General features: G+C 43.5%; 1 protein-coding gene across 4 annotated transcripts in view; it reads left to right on the top strand.

Moving 5' to 3' along the window:
* OPHN1 (oligophrenin 1) overlaps positions 1-21816 on the top strand; it is a 138593-nt gene that overhangs the window by 12954 nt on the left and 103823 nt on the right. The gene's annotated exons all lie outside the window — the stretch shown is intronic.

Here is a 21816-nt window from a genome sequence, read left to right as displayed (position 1 = left end):
AACCATAACAATACTCTTAATTGGCTTTAATGGGTGTAGGTTCAGGCCCCTGAGTAATATAACAGCTGTTAAAACAAATGACTAGTAACTGGTTAGATGTAATCTAATTTATGTTTCAGGTCTCCATGGCCCTGTTTTCCTTGGTAATCCTGCCTTTCATGTCCACAGTGTGTCTAAAGACTCAGAATTTCCCATTATATCAGTATGGTGACAGTCCCACTGTGAAATTTGCATGAATTAGACTAAAATCAACTCTTTGTGATTTTTTTAAAAATATTACTACTATAGCACTGGAAGCCATCATTATGGTACAAGACCATTTGAACAATACTGCCCATGAGAGGTGATATGAGAGGCTGGTCCAGCATCTTTGTATGTAGTGAATCTAGCGCTTCCATCTCTTCATTAAACTTTTCACTTAAGCAACTCCTGGGCAAGTTTATAAGGAGAAGCAAAACATGACTCCTCCTTCCCGTTATTTAATCCTTTTTCTCACTACTACTTTCCCTTTCTTCTATTTTCTTAGGCATTACTAAAAACCCTTCTGATTCTCCTGTCTGACTCTAAATGCTTCAGATAGCATTGAAACGACCTCTCCAGCAGCATCTCTCAAAAAAGTGCTGATTCATTGCAACAGGGAAAAAGTCTCCTTCCTACCTCAACTACCGGCATAATTTGCTTTGGGTATTAGATTGGCCCTTTGCTGGAGACCAACAAAGGATCATCTTGCCTTTGGGGGAGGGCAAACAATTCACCAAGGTGGTACCCTTACTTTAGCAAGCTCACCACTTTGTATCTGTCACCAACCTTCTGTTCTCCCCCAACCTCACGCTAACCAAATCAGGTTTTAATGCTGGTAAGGAACACGTACAAATAGGGTTGCCAGGTGTCTGGTTTTGAACTGGACAGTCCAGTATTTGAGCTTTCTGTTTGGGAAACAAATTGAGAAAATATAAATGATATATTCTAAATAAGATACAATGAAGATTGTGATGTAATGGCAAGTGTGTCCAGTATTTTTGTTGAAACCATCTGGCAACCCTGCGTACAAATTTACATACTCTTCTCTAATATACATGTACTGCTCTGGAACTCTCCCACAGCATTTATGGGGGGCATTTTCAAAGGCACAAATGGTACCCTTAACTCTTTTGCTACAATTTACCATGAAGGCATTGTTGATCAGACCACCTCTACTGCTACATGAATTATAGTCCTAAAATTCAGGATGCAACATGCTATATGCTGAAACAATCCCTTGCAAGAAGGAGAAAGAATCCCTCAGTAATAGGCTACAGACATCTTCTTTATTAAAGACTCACAGAGCCCTGAAAGGTTCTGGGTATCACTGCTCTACAGAGATAAAACTTGTGGTTTGCCACATCCACTTATCATGGACTTTGTAACGAGCAGCCTCCACTTCTCTGGGATGCCAACTCATGACCTTGGAACAATGGGCTAATTATATAAAAATAATGGAGTATTCTACCATAATGGTGCCAAACCCTAAAACATACAGTAATGTTGCACTGTCTGGTGCCATTGCTGGACTGTGTTTGTATAAGGGTGTTCTCATATTTCTTTTATTATTTTAGAGAGGTGCTGTGGTTTTCCATATGGTTTCTTGTACTTTTTCCAAGGGAAGACTGGAATTTTAAATAGGTAGGGTAAAAATATTTTATATACATTCAAATCCAGTACTCCAAAGCTTTGAAGTATAGTTGAGTTTCAGAAAACAAACACTGTGTATGAATATTTGGCGTTCAGGTAAATTGCCAATTAGCTCTGTTCTTTTTGGGCGTTTGAATTCTAGTGAATCATATTCAGGACACGTAAGAGGAAGCGGCCAACCATCTTCGAGCCAGTGAATGCCTTAGGCTAAGGCAGGCAAGCTTGTTTTCAAAAGCTGTTGGGCACAATAGCTCTTTGGAGATACAGAGACTCTGAGGCCCCAGGTTGTAGCAGATGTGAAACAGATGTGCCACTAGAAAAGTGTGATGTTCAAGTTGGACAAGAGAGACTGGAAACAGTCCTAAAATTCAGACACAATATTTTATATTCCTGTGCTAAGGCTGATTTCTCACTCTTATGTTAGGAAAACTTCTGGGGCTGTACTTCTCTCTAATATGTGCTTATTAGACTGAGCTTCTCACCAGATAAGTCTCTAATTCAGCATCTAGTCACTGTAGTGCTTGACCTGCCTTGTGGCTAGAGCTAAAAGGCTCAGTATTGTTCAGGCAAGTACCGGTAATAGGGTAGCTTCCAAGGCAAGTCTCTGAGGTTGTGGATTCCTGCATAAAATACATTCTACTAGTGTCCTGACTTTGGAAATGCTTCAGCATTTCCGCTTTTTCTCTGTTTGCTCACATTCATGGACACTCAGGAGCTGTCCACTATTTAATAGGTACTCCTAACCAGTTAGAGTTGTGGAGATTATAGCCTCCTCCTAGGGAGCTGTTGGTTTCACTGCACACCATGTGCTGTAGCTTACATCCTTGCTGGCTCCACAACCTGTACAAAGACTTTTGGCTTGGCAACCTGTCATATGAAGAAAGCTCTGGAGACTTTTCCCATCTCTCCACAAAGATCCAGGTCATGTGTTTTAAATTATGTTTGATGTGTTTTGTGATTCTCCTTTGTCATGGACCCGAGATATGCCTGTAGCAGAATTCAGTACCGGCAGTCCCCGGGTTATGTACAAGATAGGGACTGTAGGTTTGTTCTTAAGTTGAATTTGTATGTAAGTCAGAACTGGTACATATTGTAGGGGAAACTCTAGCCAAACATTTCTCCAGAGCTCAGTTTTATTCTCCCACACCTCACTTCCCTCAGTCCTTTATTCTCAAGGTGAGGTGTCTGCTGAGAAAAGCCGCTCCGCATCTCCCTGGTCTGCTGGGGGGGTGCTAGCTTCGCGTCTTCCTGGTCTGCTGGGGGGAAGCAGCTAGTGCGGGGTTGCCTCACCCCGTTTGTAAGTAGGGATCCGATGTAAGTCGGATCCATGTAACCTGGGGACTGCCTGTATAATACTTCATGCTTATATAGTGCCTACCACCCAAAGTTCTGAACACACTTCGCAAACGTTGCCATCAGGTAGGAAGTAATATTATACTCATAGAGCAGGAAACTGAGGCAGTGTCTAAGAGATGGCAAAATCATATCCTATTGAAGTCAATATGATGGGGGCCCAATTTCATTTGCTGCAAAGTCATGAAGGAAGTTCTTGGCAGACTCAGGAATGGAATTCACGCCCCCTGGCTCTCAGTTCTCTGTCTTAACCACAAGACACTCCTTCCTTCCCCATCTTCTGTCACTTTTACTGGTGTCCCATCCATGCAGAATATATTTCTGTGAGCATGCTAGTTACTATGTTGCTGGCTACTGGGTAACTAGGGTGTTAAATCCATCAGAGCTAGGTTTGGACTGCAGGAATGAAAAGAGCTATGGGCTGTAGAGAGCTCCTAGAGCCAATACTCAGACACAGAGTGGGTAGTCAAACTGTCAGAGAGGCAGAAGCTGTAAGGTTCAGCCTGCCTCACGCATCCCAAATACTGAGAGGTGCTTCGGATAAATGGGATCCACTTAGCCTTTCTTTGCTAGTTTAAGTCACATAAGGCTCTGCCTAGGGTTTGTTGTTTTAACCCTTTTCTCTCTGTTTTGTGTGTATGGACAAATAACATTATTTTGAAGAAACTGTTCTGAGTCACAACAGTTTCCTACTGCTCACAGTTCCTGGAGGGAAGTCTATAACCGTGTCTAAATCCAGTTGGACCTGATGAGGAAATGCAGTTGGTAAATGGGCTGCTGTTGCCTAAGACAGTGAAATCGAACAGTTGACTGAATCCAAAGATTTTGTTCTGAGAGGCATGGCAGTGTAGACCTATCACGTGGAAAGGGTGCTCCCTCAAAGACATAGGGAAAGGACAAAGATACAGCCCATCCCTGACCCACAGCACTATCTTTTTCAAAATCTAATGGAAAATATTGATAGTTTTCACTTACCAAAACTCTGCAAACTGACATTTTGACAAACTAAAAATTTCTATTCCCATCTAAATAACATGTTGATAATCACAGGAAAACAAAAGAAGTATTTTATAGGAAAAAAACCTGAAAAAAGATCAATTTCAGAACCTTAGGATTTCTTCATGAAATTAATTTGACATTTTTCAGCTAGTTCAAAACATAATTTTTGCTCATTGGAACAGCTTATTACTCAAACTTTATGAATCCCATGTCTAAGCCACTGAAAATTATGGAGTAGCAAGAGCTTTTTGAAAATTCAAAGCTTAATTTGGGTGGTGGTAGGTGTTTCTGATTTTTCAATATCTTATTCAATCTTCGTTTCTTCATTAGCTTGGATCCTTGTTAGGTAAACTATAATTCTCCATAAAATGTTGATTTTGTTTTCTTGGTATGCCAAAGAGCTTCATTGTAATTGTGGAGTGTCTTTTGAGTCACTGAATTCTTCTGGAGGTAAATGTGCGTTGAGGATCACATGTTTTCATAATGGTAAGGAGAGTTGAACAATGAGTCTTATGAATTATGGAATGCTTCAGGACTGAGCGCATAAAGGCATGTAAAAATAGAAGTTGACCATTAATCAAGCTAGGCTTTGCAGAAAATGTTACTTTTTCAGAACTTGTTTCTGTTCCAGCAGTCAAGACTGGATTATCAAATGCTGGGACTCAATTAAAAATATTGCTTAATGAATCTTCCAGTCGTGAAAACCTAAACTGGTGAAAGTATTGGATGTTGCTACTGTAAGTACTTGTATTGAATCAATGAGCATAACCAGTAATCTGTTCCAGAATACTAGGTGTAGTGTAGAAGCCTGGAAATTTTCAAAAATGGAGCCCCCTGTTGATGCTTTCAAGAAATTTAAGTATCATTGAAATACCCCTTCCATCCCCGAAAGCAAATGTGCTTTTCGTTAGAGCTGGGTAATAAACGATAGCCAGAGGTTTATTAATATACATATGGGCAGAGCTGTCTTAATTTGGTTATTAGAAAGAAAAACAGGCTCTCATTCTTCGCAAATCCTGTTCTGTTAATGACTTGGAGTCTGGATTTTAAACCTTTTGGCAGCTGCCTGCCTCCGTTATGCAGCCTTTGATGTTTTGTTAAACTGCTAATTATGGTGATGGTATATATGCAGGCTTTTCCTCCCCTTCCCTGCCTAAAATAATTGGGAGACTTTGAAGTAGGAATAACTTTGAAGTAGGAATAAGAGATCCTCCGGAATAGGGCTTTATTCCGGAGGATCGGGCCAGTCTAGACGCTTTTTTCCGGCTTTTCCCAAAGCCGGAAAAAAAGCGGCGGCCATGTTCATTTAAATCCCGCGGGGGATATTTAAATCCCCCGCAGATTTCCCTATTCCCACTTTCAAAATTAGCATGCCCTTTCCGAAGAAGGGGCCAGTGTAGACGTAGCCATAGAGTGTTGGACAGCCATGTTTCTATATGGAGCAGAAATGAGATCTCTATCGAGAAAGCAGCTTTCCCACCTGTGAGCTGTTTTAACCTGCTCTGACTGCCTCATTCACACTTTCTAATGTGTATATCGCTGTGAAATCAGTAGTTCTAAGTTAACGCTGTTGGGGAACATCTGGACACAGCCTTTAATTCCTCTTTCATGTAATGTGGGGGTGGAGAACCTTTTTTGGGCTGCGGGCTGCTGACTCTCAGAAAAATCAGTCAGGGGCTGGGGCTATGGGGAGGATGTGGGGGTAAGGGCTGGAATGGGAGCATGGTCTCCCCAATGCTGGTGTGGGGTGGGGGCTAACCTAGGGATGTAATAGTGTAGTTGATTAACCGATAAGCAAAAGCTTATAGGTTAATTCTATAGACTACACGCATTCCCCTCCCTCCCCATCCCCCACCTCTTCCAAGGAATTTTTTAGCAGGCTGGCCAGCAGTCCAGCTCAGTCCTGGCTTGTGAAGGGTCCGGGACTTACCCCTGATGTGGCGCTGCATTTAAAGTATATTAGGAGCTGAGTGGGCAGGCAGCCCAGCTCAGTTCTGTCTCATGCTGGGTCTGGGAGTTCAGACCTCCTCCTTTCTCCCCCGTCAACAGGGGCTGCTGCCACCCTGCACTGCTGCCTCCTTATCAGAGGCAGCAGCACAGGGCGACAGGCAGCCAGTCTGGATAGAGAGGCAGCAGCACAGAGTGGCAGGGCGCTCCTTGGGAATGGGGCCAGAGTACACTGGCTGCTGTACCTGTCCCCGGGGACTATAGAATAGTCAACTAACTGATAAGAATTTATGAGGTTACTTGACTATTCAATTAACCAATATTTAATATCCCTACCCTAGGCCTTGGAGGCCAGATCCAGGCAACCCAGGAGGGCCGCAGCCAGCCCCTGAGCCATAGGATCCCCATCCCTGATGTAATGTCTCTTCTGCAAGGTCTGATGCCAAATTCAGACCTGGTCTGCGCTAAAAAGTTAACCTGTGTAGGCATTCAATTATGGATTTAAAAGTAGCCATTCATTCTACAAAGGAATTTCACAAGTCAATTACAGAGAAAAGAGTGTGGAATTGACCTTCATATGCGAAATTAACAGTTTCCCTGGGCCTGAACAAAGATATTAACTGAATGTACCATTATAAAACCAGCCTTCCTTCCTTAGCTTTTGATATCAATGAAGTGTTAAATGTATGGGACACTTCCAGCCCATTCATTTAGCCCCATTAGCACCGGCACTACAATTGATAGTTACTATTTTTTTCTCTCCCTTCTTTTTCTGTTATAAATTCTGGGTTCCCCTTTTCTCCCACTCTAGCGCATCTGAAGAAGTGGGTTTTTCTCTATCTCTATCTTTATATAATTTTGTTAGTCTTTAAGGTGTCACAGGACCAGTGTTCCCTCAAAGCTGTGTGGCAACACAGCTTCGCAGGTGATTAATCAGCTCTGCTCAGTCAGAGGCTCGGGGCTCTGCAGTAAAAGGTGTTTGTCTTTAGCCTCCTCCTAATAACCAGTCCTCCTAGGTGAGGTGAGACCAACTTGCTTCCTGGATTACATTTATAATATCAGACACAGATTTGGGAACTCCTGGGCTTTAATTATTGTTCCATCACTAATGAGAAGTCCTGTGGCACCTTATAGACTAACAGATTTATTGGAGCATAAGCTTTCATGGGCAAAGACCCACTTCATCAGATGCATCATGCCAGAGGACTTCTAGTTGTTTATGCAGATTCAGACTAACAGGGCTACCCCTCTGATACTTGTTCCATCATTGACTCACTTATTTAGCTTTGGACTAATCAGAGCACTAATCAGGGCATAATTTTCAAACGTGTCCCACTGTTTTTGGGAACAACTTGGTGTGCTGATTGGCCAGTTGTATCACAGTGTTCATTCAGCACCTCCATGAGTGCAAACATGAGAGGATGCCATGAAGTTAACCCTTGACCCCTGGGAAAGGGTACCTACCAATGGATGGTCTCTAATTCCCCCTAAGCTGTGGAGCTTCCCATTAAGTCCCACACAGGGACTCAGGGCTGATCTCTCCCCAAGCCCTGAAGTTGCCATGGCCAGAAGAGAACCCTCTCCTCCCCAGCTCCATCACGGAGCTGCTGGGGATGGTGGAGAGGAGTCTCTCCCTGCTGGCCCCAGCACAGAGCTACCGCAGCTGGGGGGGCAGGGACCCCTCCTTGTCCACCCCAGCACAGTGCCTCCCAGGAAAGCCTGAGCCCCAATTCCCTGCCCCATCTTGATCCCCCCCAAGCCCTCCCTGTACCGCCAGCCAGAGCCCTTGCACCCTAACCTTCTGTTCCAGTCCTGAGCCCCTCAATCCCAATCTCACACTAGAGCCTGCAGTTCTAGCCAGAAGCCTCACATTTCTGCACCCCAACCCTCTGCTCCAGTCCTGAGCCTCCTCCCACACTCAGAACCCCTTGGCTCCACCTCCATCACATTAATTTTGTTATGTGCAACAATATGAAGGTGATGTATCTCACATCAACTCCGTGTCGCATGTCACACTGGTGCACATAAGAAAAATAATTCGGCTTGGGATGGCAAAAATTAGAGGGAACACTAATGTTCTCTTAAGCTTAGTTCTATTGAGACATGACCAGGGGCCAGCAGAGGTTCCGACGATGCTGAGGCCAGCAATTGCATGAATTGTAAAACTTGGCGCCTGCTCTGCAGATTTTTTTTTTTTCTCGCAGGAAAGATACAAAGCTTGGCTGTAATCCTTTCCAATGCAGAGCCGCTTTGGATTGCTCATAAATTGCCTGTAAGTTTCCTCTAGTATCATGTGTGACTAATCTGGCCTCTTGCCTGGGCTTCTCTCTGCTGCTTTGGAAGGGAAATTCTGAAATCACTGCCTGTCAGGCAGCCTTGAGAAGGAATCCGTGTTGTTCTCTTCCCTTATGCTAGGGAGGCAAGGAAGGAGCTTCTCTGCAAAATGTCCTTGGATAGCCCATGTGTCATCTTTGCCATAGCTGATTTATTTGACTAATTAGATGTTAAGAGATTTGTGTCTCATGTTTGTACACTCATTGGAGCCCTCTGCAGGGATTGCTGATGCTCTGCTCTGGGTAGGAGTCTGTTTTCCATTTGTTTTCCTCTATATTATTAATGTTGTTTGTGCAGCAGGGAGTTCCAGTCCTTGGAATGCATCCGCCCTGTAACCACTTACTCCAAACCAATCATATCAAGAGCTTTCTTGCCTCCCCTAAGGATGAAAAATCTGTGGCTAGTCTGAGATGAGATGTAAGGTCTTGTGACTTTCATTCTTGGCTGAAAGATTCCTTCTTATCCCATCTCCTCATTTCATGGCAGACCCTTTCTGTGCTCAACAGGTTGAGCTGATCAGCTCCTCACGCTCTTATCACCGTTCCATCCTTCTGGGACAGATTAGGTCACAGAGATTCCCTTGAGCCTGCCTACCTGCCACCACCCTATCCTGCTGAGCCAGAAGCTCTGGTCTCCCCAAGTAAGGGCAAAGACTTGGGGTAACAGACACCAGCAGTGTAATACAGACACTCAAAGCTCAGCTTTGGGAGGATTCAGTCACAAGGGGTATGTCTACACTACCCCGCTAGTTCGAACTAGCGGGGGTAATGTAGTCATCCGCAATTGCAAATGAAGCCCGGGATTTGAATTTCCCGGGCTTCATTTGCATGAAGCCGTCCGGCGCCATTTTTAAATGCCGGCTAGTTCGAACCCCGTGCCGCGCGGCTACACGCGGCACGGAGTAGCTAGTTCGGATTAGGCTTCTAATCTGAACTAGCTGTACTCCTCGTGGAATGAGGAGTACAGCTAGTTTGGATTAGGAAGCCGAGTGTAGCCGCGCGGCACGGGGTTCGAACTAGCCGACATTTAAAAATGGCGCCGGCTGGCTTCATGCAAATGAAGCCCAGGAAATTAAAATCCTAGGCTTCATTTGCAAGTGCGGATGACTACATTACCCCCGCTAGTTCGAACTAGCGGGGTAGTGTAGACATACCCAAGGACTTGACAATGCATAGCCCCAAACCCCAAATAAAAACAGTCTTACTCTGTATAAAAGTATAACACAGAGAAAGCTTATACAGTTTGCCCCCTTTATCAATGAAAGAGAGAGATGCACAGCTCTTGTTCCCACACAGGTGACGATTATTTTACATTGGATTTGATAATAAAGAAAAGTTATTTTATTAAGTATAAAAAGCATGGTCGAAGTGGCAGCAAGTGATGATAGATCAAATTAAATTTCTAAGCTAAAATAAAATATGCCAAGTAAACCTAATACACTAAGAGAAATTGTTACAATTTTTCTCACCGCTGTTCTCCTTTTAGGTAAACAACTTTCAGATCAGAACTGATCATTTTCCTGAACTGGTTCTAGAAGCTTCTTCCCTTGTTATGAGTTCTTTTTTTCCAGGTCCTTTCATGTGTCCTCTTGTGGTGGGGAGTAATCTCTGATGCCAGCTGATGACCATCATCATTTGCTTCCCATTCCTTAAATAGAATTTTCCCAGAGCAGGAAGTCTTTGTTCTATTCCCCGCAGAAAAATACAAAATTCAAGATGGATTTCAATACCGGGTGTCATGGTCAAATGTCTTTACAGGACCAACCATAGTACATGCTTATAGGAAAAACACAACTATTTATAGATCATTGTCTTAAGCACTAGGCCATTAAGTTCCTTAAGTACCACTAATGGCTTTCACTAGAAGACCTAGATTAATAAACAGATTTCCACTTTATATTTCTAACTTCACATGCAAAAGTGATACATGCACACAGATAGAATATACACATTCTGAGGAGTGCAAGCTCTTGCACGATAGATCATATATCTCAATTTGCAGAAAGCATATTCAACTTATACATATGTTTTAAAAGCATATTTTCATCACACCTCCTTCATGATGGCAGTAATAATAATCAAGGAGCACTGAACAGCACATGCCAGTGAATGGGTACATCATCTAACTTAGTGAGAGCCTTTGATTCACATTATTTCTATTGTGGCATCAGTTCTACAAGTAGGAGATGCTTCACTTCCAAAGCATACACAAATTCTGACTTTGGGATGAGTGAAGATTGCTTCCCATTATTAGAGAATAGGAATGCCCTCAGCATGATATTCCAAGGTATGCCAGACTGATCCACCTGTTAATTTACCCCAATTGCTCTGCCGGGTAGCTTGTTTTAATTAGAATACAGGTCACCAAAATGAGTATTTTCCTGTAGTGGAAATTGCTGACCTGGCATACTGATTATATTTTGCAGTATTGTTATATGCTGCCACAAGAATGGACTGAATGGAATTCTATAATTGTAAGGCTCAATGAAACAAGAAAATCCAACTGCTGCTGCTGGTATGCAGCCATTGTATGACCCCCCACCCACTAAATATGCCTGGAATTCAAAGACCGCTTCAGAGCAAGAGTGCTGACCCCTGTCTTCATCTCACATGGACATGTTCACAGGTTAATAATACTGTGCAGTACTCCTTTCACTTAAGTATCTTGAAATATTCTACAAACAGTATTTAGGCTTTGCAACAGCCTTGTGACATGAGTAATATTATTTTATCATTTGAAAGAGGATTAAATTCTGGTATAGGGACATTTACCTGAGGCTTGCACAAGGTCATTCAGTGAATCAGTGGCAGAGAGATGAATCAAATCCTGAGTCTGGCCCTTTGCTTTAACCAATGGACTCCAATAGTAAAATATCCTTCAAATCAATATTCTTAAGCTTAAACTCCGGCTGTGCTTTCTAGGTATTGGACCCCATTGTTAAGGAAGAGCTATGGCAAATTAACGGATATATTCTAAAAAACAAGGAAAGATTCATTCTTGCCAAAGTGCCTGCCAAACTGATGTGAATTGTTTTCTGGTAGTGATCCCACACTGAAAATTATTTATATGAAATCTGTCTTTATACAGGAGGCCCCTGACTTCCGACATGATTGGTTCTGGAGGAAGTGTCGCAAGTCGAGGGCATCGTAACTCAAATCCTCATTTACGATAGGTGCCGTGCACCATCGTAAGTGCAGGCCAAGGACATAAAATGGGGGTTTCCGGCCCCTTCCACACTTACAACCATTTTTGTAAGTGTGGGGAGTCGGAACTCGGGCGGTCGCAAGTCAAGGGCCTCCTGTATCTACAGACCACGAAGCCCATTGCTTCATTTGATGAAGTATATGGTTGCTAGGCTTGTGCCAAGTAGTATTCCTAGAAGTGGGCCACCTTCTTGGTTGCCCTTAAGTGCTGAATTTAGCTGGAGTGAGGTAAATTCCAGCTGACCAGACCTTGGTGCTGGGACCTCTTAGAATGAGAATCAGGAGTGTTGTGGAGGAGAAATGGAGAGAGCCTTAAAAAGGTCGCATTCTCTTTATTCATTCTCAACAAAACTGTGCTGTGGCCTTTTAGTCATCCGATTCCTCTTATGTGGTAAGCTTTTAACCCACACTAGCACTGAGCAGTACATTTCTAACTATCTGATGGTTTTGCATTTTAGGAAGGAGGGGATGGAGGAACCTGAAAGTGGAAATATGGTTTGTTAGCTAAATTAATAATCCAGAAATGTGCGATATGGGAGCTTTGTGCCCTTGACAGTATGGGCCATTGCATAAATACAGTAAGGGGATTATAATTTAAATGATAAAGAAGCAAGAACAGTATCTGTTGTTTTTCTGGGAAGCATCATGCACTCCAAAATAAATTGAAGGTCATAATAATGTGTGTGTGCACAACATACAAAACATAATATAGTGATACAGAAATGTAAGGAATCATTGCATTACTCTGAGGGAGATCAGACCTATGAGGGATTTGATTAAGTGGTATCAGGCTGATACTGAGGAAACAGTGTGGGATGAACAGGGGGCTCCATGAGAGCAGATACGCGCAGGAGCCTGTTTAAAAGCTTGCTCCCCGTGCACACTGGCTCCCCCCATTCCCTGCACTACAGCTTCTAATACAGAGGCAGCGGCACATGGGGTAGGGGAAGTGGACAGTGACCGGCAGCTCCACAGGAGCCAGGGAACCAGGTTCGTTGCTTAACCATGTACACTTTCACATCCCTAGTTCCCAGCAAATATGGATCTTTTGAGGACCTGTTGGAGGTCCCTAGTGGATTAGTTAGTCCTTGAGCCAGATGCAGTGCAAGGTGCAGCCTCTTCCCACAACTTGTGCTCTACAGCATTGCTACTGTGGCAGAGACAGTTGGGGGGAGTGGGGACAGGTTAGTGCTCAGGACTTTGTGTAAGCCTTGTTTTGGTTCACACCTCCGTAATTGAATTTGAGATTTTTTTTTAATAGATCCCTAAATTGAGAAGCTTTGCCTGATTTCCACCCAAGCCTATAATCCAGGCCATCATAAATATTTGGTTTTGAAATGAAACTTGAAAGCAGACTCCTACGATGGGAGTCTTTCCAAAGATGGGCCCAGAATGAATGCTCATGGACCGGTGATTGCTTTCTTAAATAAAATTTATTTCAAGTAAAGATAGGACTAAAATTCAAGTAAAGATAGGAGAAAACCAAGTGTCTTCTGCTTTGGCTAATAAATAAATATCATGACAATACATCTGGAATATATGTTTTCATAATAGCCACTTATGAAAATGCTTGTTTCACAAGTTTTTGCGTGCGTGTTTTCCAATTTTACATAACGTTTTTACACATATTTGAGTTGCTAGTAGGGTTGCCAGGTGTCTGGTTTTGAACTGGACAGTCCAGTATTTGACTATTCGGGAAACAAATAGAGAAAATATAAATGTCTGGTAGCTTCTAAATAAGATGTAATGCAGATTGTGATGTAATGTCAAGTGTGTCCAGTATTTTAGTTGAAACCATCTGACAACCCTGGTTGCAGACTAATGCTTTTCTTCCAAACACTTCCATTTCGTTCAGATTCCTTCCCAGCCCTGCAAAGGAGGAACAGAGGCCTGTTGTTTTTCAGAATAACAGAGGTGAAACAGTTACTGCTTGGAGAGCTCTGTATTCAGGATCTAGTGTTCCTTCATGTTTATCATGAAAAGTACAAAGTTGTGCATTGGTGCCAAGGATTCTGTTATCTTTGGGGAAAACACACACGTATCCTGGTGTGTCTTTAGCACTTCCAAGTTTTTATGTAGAATCTGGTTTAAACAATAATGAAGTACGTGGAAATACAAGGCACTTGACCTGATCTTAGAGCAGTTGGAAGGGGGAAGATCCCTTCCAAAGAATGAGAGCTTGGGAGAGAAATTGGAGTAGAGTGAGGCATGCTCAAGCAAGGCAAACTTGTGTCTGCCTCTATATCCACTCCTGGGATATAGGAGTGGAGGTATTTTTCTGAGTGGAGGTATTCGTCTAGCTCAAAGAGAAGGGTCTTAGGTAGGGTTGCCAGGTGTCCGGTATCCTACCGGACAGTCCGGTATCCTACCGGACAGTCCGGTATTTGAGCCCTCTGCCCGGTAAAAAAAAAAAATCAGACCATATTGGATACGTGCAGTGTCTGGTATCCTCTGATTTTTTTTCCGGCTGGGCGCCGGATGGAAGCCTGACGTGGGCAGCCCCGCCCCCGCCAGGCTTCTGTGCAATCACAGGCTCCCAGCAGTGTTCACAGCTTTGCCTCTCAGTTGGGAGTCCGTGCTGGGAGGTGGGGTTGCGATCGCCGCTTATCCCGCATTCCATTCCTTTTTTGCTTGACCAAAAAATACCGGGTGTCATCTAGCGGGATTTTCTTACAGGCCTTGCCTTCTCTTCTAGCAGCAGGAAGGGAGCCCAATGGAGGGCATTAACAGCTCTGCAGCAGAAGTGGGATCCTCAGGGTCAATAATTGTCCTAAGGGGAGAGAGGAAGGATCAGAGCTGCATCCCAGATCCCCTCCCCCCCCATCTGGCTCTTCTGTTCTTGAGAAGTTGATTAGGGAGGGTGAGGATGTTTCTCCACCACTCATCTATTGCTCAAGCTTCTTGGGAAAAGGGTAGCACAGGTTTTCCTGTGCAGTCCCCACTAGCTCTGCCTCTCTTGGAATGGGGCAGTTCTTCTCTAAACCTGCTACCACTAGATCTAGGAAATAAGCACAGGAATGCCCCTTTCTAGGGCCTCTGAAAACTGCTGCTCTTTGTGGCATCTACAGTTTTTTGAGGCAGTGCTGCTGGCCCCACTCTCTGCCAGAAGTACAAGTCTAGCTGGGTGGGCTTTTCATCTGTACACGGAAAGATAAGGGTGTGTGTGCGTGGGGGGGGGGAGGAGTCCAATAACATTATTTGTTTTCAGATAGTCTAGCCTGGCCAAACCGTCACTTTCTATAAATGCTATCTATGCTGAGAAGTGCTCTCACACATGCTTTACATTCTGTTTCCCCTCTCCTTCTCCTGGGGTTATTTTATATAGAATGCATTTAAATTTTTGAATGCATATTGTGCTCATGGAATAGAGGGACTTGATAGTGTTGGCAAGAATCAGGCAGAGTATGCTGGGCAGGTGCTGGTTGTAGGCAGCAGTAATATGGGCAGATTCTATCAATGCCAGGAATGCTGTAGACAGATGCTGTCCAGTATTCCTATGCAGTTCTGTTAAGGATTCCCTATCCTTAACTGTAGCATTCTCTGCCATTCTAGTGCTAGGTCCTCCCAATATTCTGTTAATGCCTCATCTCACAATGAAATGGTGAGACTTAATAAGGCCATATTGGATTGCCGAGTGCATTTTGTCCAATGTACCAGCACTGGAACAGTTAAAACAAACCAGTGGAAGAATTCCACCAATATAAAGATTTGTAGTCTCCAAAATATCATTTGAAAACCAAAAGCCAATTCTGAGGCACTAATGAGCAACTAAACTTTGAAATATGTAAGGATTTCAAGCAGGTATGTGGCTTTGCTTTGCTCTCCTCCAACTAACTTAAAAATAGCCAAAGGAATTTCCATTTGGAAATGTTACAAAATGGAGGTGTGATGCTGGCAAGCCAGTTGCCAGCTCATGTCAGGGTCTCTGTGCCTCGCATGAATACTGACAAATAGTTGATGTCAGTCTGATGCAGCTACATATTAATATTGTTAAAATAGGTAATTATAAAAATGAGCGTAACATTTAGACTTTTTATTTAATACATGCAGAAACTTATGAGCATTCGATCTAAATCTGAGGATATCCATTTATATTTATGGGTATCTGCACCTGTGGATGTGGATATGCCCAGCTCATTTTGGCAGATATGGATGCAGATACAAATTTTGTATTTAAAACCCTGCAAATTTGCAGATATCTGCAGATCATTTTTGCAAATGCAAATGTGGATATCAATTTTGTACCCATGCAGGGCTCTATTTATAGCATCTGTATCCCATATTGTCAAGTAATAGTTGAACATTTGCATTGTAAGTCTCTGTAAATGCCTAAAATCACCACACAGAAGAGACATTAGTGTAACATACTTTCAGCGGAACATGTTATGTCCTCTCCCACAAGGAAAGCCCAACATCACTGAATGAACTATTGTGGAGCATCAGAGGACATAACACTTAGATTGTTCTCCCTGCCCTAGTGAAGAAGAGACATGAATTCTTCCCATCAGCTGAGTTTCCAAATTGAAGAAGGCGAGGGAGGGATTAAAACTCCCTGCAAGGAGGAACTGTAGCATTATGATACTTGAGCTCTGAGGGGCAAAGATTGCTAAGCATAAGTAAAAAATGCGATAGGACTTACCATGGTTAGCCATAAAAGACACATAGTTTGTTGTTCATAAAAGCTTCTAATCCTTTTTAAGTTTGATTGGAACCCATTTGTATATATACATATTTACCTGCTTTAATCGTATAAATAACTCTTTTGTTTACTTTCTCCTATGTAATAAATCTTTAGATTATTACAGGATTGACTACAAACATTGTCTTTGGTGTGAGATCTAAGGTGTAATTGACAAGTAAGTCACTGGTCCTTTGGGACTGAGAGTAATCTGAATATTACTGTGATCTTTGGCATTAGGAACTATCGATCAGAAAAATAAGCTTACTTTAGTGACCAGACAAATTGGAGTACCCAGTGGAACTCTGACTCCATGTTAAGGCTGTTATAGTGCCTGACGAGTTTACACTTGAGAACTGATTTGGTGAAATCGATGTATAGAACTAGCAGCCAATTTTGAGTTCGGGGCTTGTTTCTTAATAGTCTGCCCTAAGGTTGGCAACCACACTCTTGAGTCATTGTTGGACAGCTTGTGGAAAAGCTACAAAATTGAGGCTCTTTCTCTGAGGCTTATCCTTCATGCAACATGAGTATTTAGCCAGAAGGAAAGATATGAGCTCCAGAAAGCCATGTTTCTAATAGAAATCTTATGAGACTCTGATCTACAGCAGTGATGTGGGAACAGCTGAATTTTGAAGCCTGACCTATTTGCCTTCTACATGCTTGGAGAGGGATGTGCGTTGTGATATACAGAACATGAGAAATAGTGTTGCTCTCCAGCATGTGATGGGTGCAACCCAGAATTGCAAAAGAATGTGTTTTTTGTTTGTGACTCCTACTCAAGAATTTTACAAGGAGATGTATTGTAAGGAGGGCTGATTTACAGATGGTTCCTATCCATGTGGTGAATTTAATTCTACATCCATCCAACTCTAATGGTTCCAGTGGGATTCTGTGGTGGTTGCAGTGAAGCTTTATGGGTGTAAATTAAAGGAAGAATTAGGCCCTGTTAGCCAAAGATTCTGCACTGAATTATATTGGTGTAAATACAGTGACTTCACTGAAGTCCCTAAACATTGTCTCACCAAAATGCCTCAACCCTGAAATCAATAGAATTAGTCTGAATTTACACAATGAGTCATCAAGAAAATGAGTAATAGAGCTTGACTCATAGAATAAGTACTAAATAATTTACAGCTGCTAAAAACAAAAACATGTTGATTCTTTTATATGAGAAAAGAAAATCTTCTGGTTAACTTCATAGGTAATTAGGTAATTCCAGGTCTATAACACCAAATAGCTAATGAAAAAGGCACTTCTGTGACTCTGCAGATCAGTGCTATATGTCCTGTGGTAATTAAGCAATAGTAAACAATATGATATATAGTAGAACTTCAGCATTATCAACAGAGATACAAACTGACTGATCAACCACATCTGATTTGCAACCAGAATACCAAAAAAAAAGGGAAGGGGAGTTGCTAAAAGGTTTGACAAGTAAAGGAAAGCATTTCTGTTCTTGCTTCATTTAAATAAAATGCTTAAAAGCAACATTTTTCTTCAGCACAGTGAAGTTTCAAAGCTGTATTACATCAGTGTTCAGTTATAAACTTTTGAAAGAACAACCATAACATTTTGTATAGATGCTTCAGAGAGATAGCCAAGTTAGTCTGTAACTGGGAAAACTTAAACATCAACAAATAGTCTTGCAGCACCTTAAAGACTAACAAAACATGAAGATGGTATCATGAGCTTTCGTGGGTTCAACCCACTTCTTCAGATGAATGGAGTTATTAAAGGTCTAGTTTCAGAATAAATAGAGGATGGTAGCACAGGGGGAGAGGGGGAGTGGAGGGGAGAAATAGTCAATTAGAGTCCCCATGCTACATGAGGCTGATGGAGAAGTTGCAAATTGTTCTTCAGTACCCATTATTATTATTATTTTATTTTTAATGTCATTAGGATGTGGAATGTAGCAGGCCATCCAGCCAATGTCTCTCTTCATACCTCTGTGATAGCAAACTACTAAATGAAGTTAAAGTTCCAAGGCTTCCCTGTGTATTTGGCTGTTTCAGGCCAATTCTACAAGCCAAACAGGAGAGGAGCATTGTTGGTACATGCTGACCAATGTTCCCTCTAAGCTACATGGCAGAACAGCTTCCCTAGGTGATTGATCATCCCTGCCCAGTAAGAGGGAACACTGATGATGACATATATTACATTAGTAGATGTGCATGTGAATGAGCCTTTGACGATATATTGATGAAGTTAGGTCCTGTGATGGTGTCAGTAAGGGTACATGGATAGAGTTGACAATGGGGTTTGTTGCAGGGATAGATTTCTGGATTAGTCTTTCTGTTGTGGGGTGTGACGTTGATGGAGAGAATGGTATGGTTTTCCAGCCAGTTTTGTGCCCACTTTATAGTACAGGTTGGACCTTCCTGGTTTGGCACCCTCAGGACCTGACTGGTCCCAGATGAGGGATTTTGCCAGACCAAGGGAGGTCATTTCTGGAACCCTGCCTTTAGACCCCATGGCCTGACTGCCGGCCTCCTGGCTGGTTTCCCATCTCCTGCTGAACCCACCATGCAGCTGCGCGCTGTGGCTCTGACACCTGATGAGCAGCTGCGTGCCACCACCAAGCCACTGTGAGGCAGCCAAGCACCAGGTCTCCCAACCCCTCTGAGAAGCTTGCTGTGGGCAGCCTCCTTCCCTGCCAGACCCATAGGGGTCCCTGCTGCTGGCCTTCCACCAGGACTCTCTGGTCCTGCAACATCCATGCTGGACCACAGATGTTATCAGACCAGAGAATCCTGGTTTAGAGTTTCAACCTGTAGGTTAATCTAGGCCATATTTCCTTAACTCATTTAGGAGATGGTCATGTGAGACAGTATCAAAAGCCTTACTAAAGCCTAGATATATCACATCTATTGTGTCATCCCATCCATGAGGATTGTTATATTAAATATCTCTGGAAAATAAATACTTGCATTTGACAGCTGCACATTTTTAAAAGGTTAACTTCCAATTTGTTGTTAATTCTTGAAGTTTTATTCCCTTTCTTTGAACTTTCAGAACTATATTGTTAGATCAGCGTAGAGGACTAAATATTTCAATAATTAGAAAAATGGGGGATGTTCTGAGACTCTTCTTTGTTGATTCCTGGTTGAATCATTATCATTTTTCAGTGACAATAAATCATGTTATGCAAGTGTGGATGACATCTGGCTGTAGACAATTTTGTGCCATCTGATTTTTTTCAAACATGGTTATAAGACAAAAGACATCCAGTAGTTCCACTTAAGTAGTCAACAGAAGTATACTGGCCAGCTGCAAGGACTGAGTTGCCACCATCATAACATATGAAGAATCTACAGGCTACAGTATTTCCAGGCTAGCCATAACTGTCCTAACCTCCAAAAAGACTTTCCTGAAGCTAAGTATAGGGTAGAAGAAAAAGATATAATCCAGTTGGCAAGGATCCCCTCTCCCTCCCTCAAAGGTGCTTCCACACACCCGGAAGAGTAACTAGAATGTTTAGTGTGGGATCGACAGTTGTTAAAAGTGGTCACTCAGGACATGTCTACACTGGGAAATTATTTCAAATAACTTATTTAGAAATAACTCCTAAAATAGCTCCTAAAATAGCTGTCGAAATAGTGTGTCCACGCTACAGGAAAGCCTCAAAATTAGTCTGACAGGCTCTCAATATGGATGTGCTACCTCGACTTAGAGCCTCAGGAAGCACTGGGGAATAATTACTTTGAATGACTCTAGGGAGTAGTTATTTCAAAATAGCAGCAGTGGAATGTTTTGAAATAACTGTTTCAAAATAAGCCTTGTTCCTTGTGGAAAGCCGGAGTTATTTCAAAATAACCAGCCCCTTATTTTAAAATAATAGGCTTGGTAGTGTAGATGCTCTGCTTGTTATTTCAAAATAAGGGGAAATAAGCCCTGGCAGGGACCGATTAAGGCATGGGCTAGCCAGGCAGCTGCCCGGGGTGCCAACCTATGAGGGGGCGCCTGATGGCAGCTGTAAGGGGCGTGCAGCAGCTCCCAGCAGCCACCCTGCAGTGGCTGCCCGGGGCTGGGGCCATGTTAACCCCCGCAGCAGTGACCAGCAGTGCCCTTCCCCCCTCTGCACGGCCAGGCTCGGCCCGCCCCGGGTTGGGCACATGCATCCTGCCACCGCCAGCTCTGCGCGCCCTCCCCCACGCGTTGGGTGGGGACCGGGCCGCACATGGACCCTCCCTTACATGCTGGTGTGGGGGCGGGGCTGCGCATGCGCCCTCCACCAACCCGGGGTGCAATTAACCTGTCTGCCCGGGGCGCCGGAATGGCTCGGTCCGACTTTGAACCCTGGTCTACACTAGGGAGTTCTTTCCTGGAAATACTTACTTAGCAAACACTTCCCTGGAGACAGACAGATGTAAGTCTGTGATTGGAGTTTCCAGCTGTAATAAAGGTGGTGTTCATGAATGTCTTCTCCTAAATTTCTTTCCACCTCGCACTGTAAGTCTCTGGGCACTGTGGGATATGTTAGATAGCTCCAATGCAACTTCCATTTTTTGGCAGCAGTGAGAATTAACACCCTTATGTGCAAGGGTGGGGCAATAGGTTCTTTAAAGTGTGATTCAACTCACACTTTTCCCCTTTAGAGTTTTTAATTTCCAGCTATGGTTGTTGAACAGTTTGCTGGAGTGGTCTTTATCATGGCTTGCATTGTAAACAAATGTAATGTGTACGGGAAGAACATTAGACTGGGTTCCTTTCGTAACCAGGAAATCTGTAAGGAAAAATTGTATTTGCTTCACTTGCTTTAATAGTTTCTTTATTTAGTTCGGTGCTGATTTGTTTGTTTGTTTTTTGACAGATACGATTATTTGTCTGGTTTTATTGTTCTGTTGAGTATCCACTGAATTATCTGCCAGTGACAGGAATAGATTATTTACCATTTGTAGCAGGTTCGATTCCCTTTCACGGCTTCTTCCCTCAGGGTGGCTTTTGGGGAAGTAACCGGCTGCTCCGACGCCGACGCGTCCCTTTTGGGTGAGGGGTTCTCTTCAGGGCACTGCCCTCCAGCAGTGACCATTCCGATCTTGGTCTGCGCCCCCTTCCAGGGGAGGAAGTCATTGTTAGGGTTGCCAGATGGTGTCCCAAAAAATACCAGACACCTGGTATTTTTTGGTCAAGGAGGAAAAAAAAAAAAAGAATGCAGGATAAGCAGCAATCGTAACCCCGCCTCCCAGCTGAGACTCTCAGCCTGGGAGGCGGGGCCACGATCGGTGCTGAGAGCCTGTGATTGTGCAGAAGCCTTGCGGGGGCAGACTCCCAGCCACTCCCCATGCCCCCGCCAGGCTTCTGCTCAATCACAGGTGCCCAGTGCTGATGGCAGCCTTGCCTCCCAGCTTGGGAGTCCCCAGCTGGGAGGCGGGGCCGCCATCGCTGCTCTGGGTGCTTCAGAAGCCTAGCCAGGGCGGGGGGAGTGGCTGGGACTTCCTTCAGAAGTTATTGTTCTTCTGAAGCACCCAGAGCGATGATTGCTGTCCTGCCTCCCAGCTGGGACTCCCAGGCTGGGAGGTGGGGCCGCCATCAGCACTGGGAGCCTGTGATTGAGCACAAGCCTGGCGGGGGCACGTGGAGTGGCTGGGACTCCCCTGCTCCTGCCAGGCTTCTGTGCAATCACAGGCT

This window comes from Pelodiscus sinensis, chromosome 13, assembly GCF_052426305.1.
Source record: "Pelodiscus sinensis isolate ZL-2025 chromosome 13, ASM5242630v1, whole genome shotgun sequence".
Lineage (NCBI taxonomy): Eukaryota > Metazoa > Chordata > Testudines > Trionychidae > Pelodiscus > Pelodiscus sinensis.
Note: the sequence above shows the minus strand (reverse complement) of the source record. Positions and strands in the feature narration are given on the sequence as shown.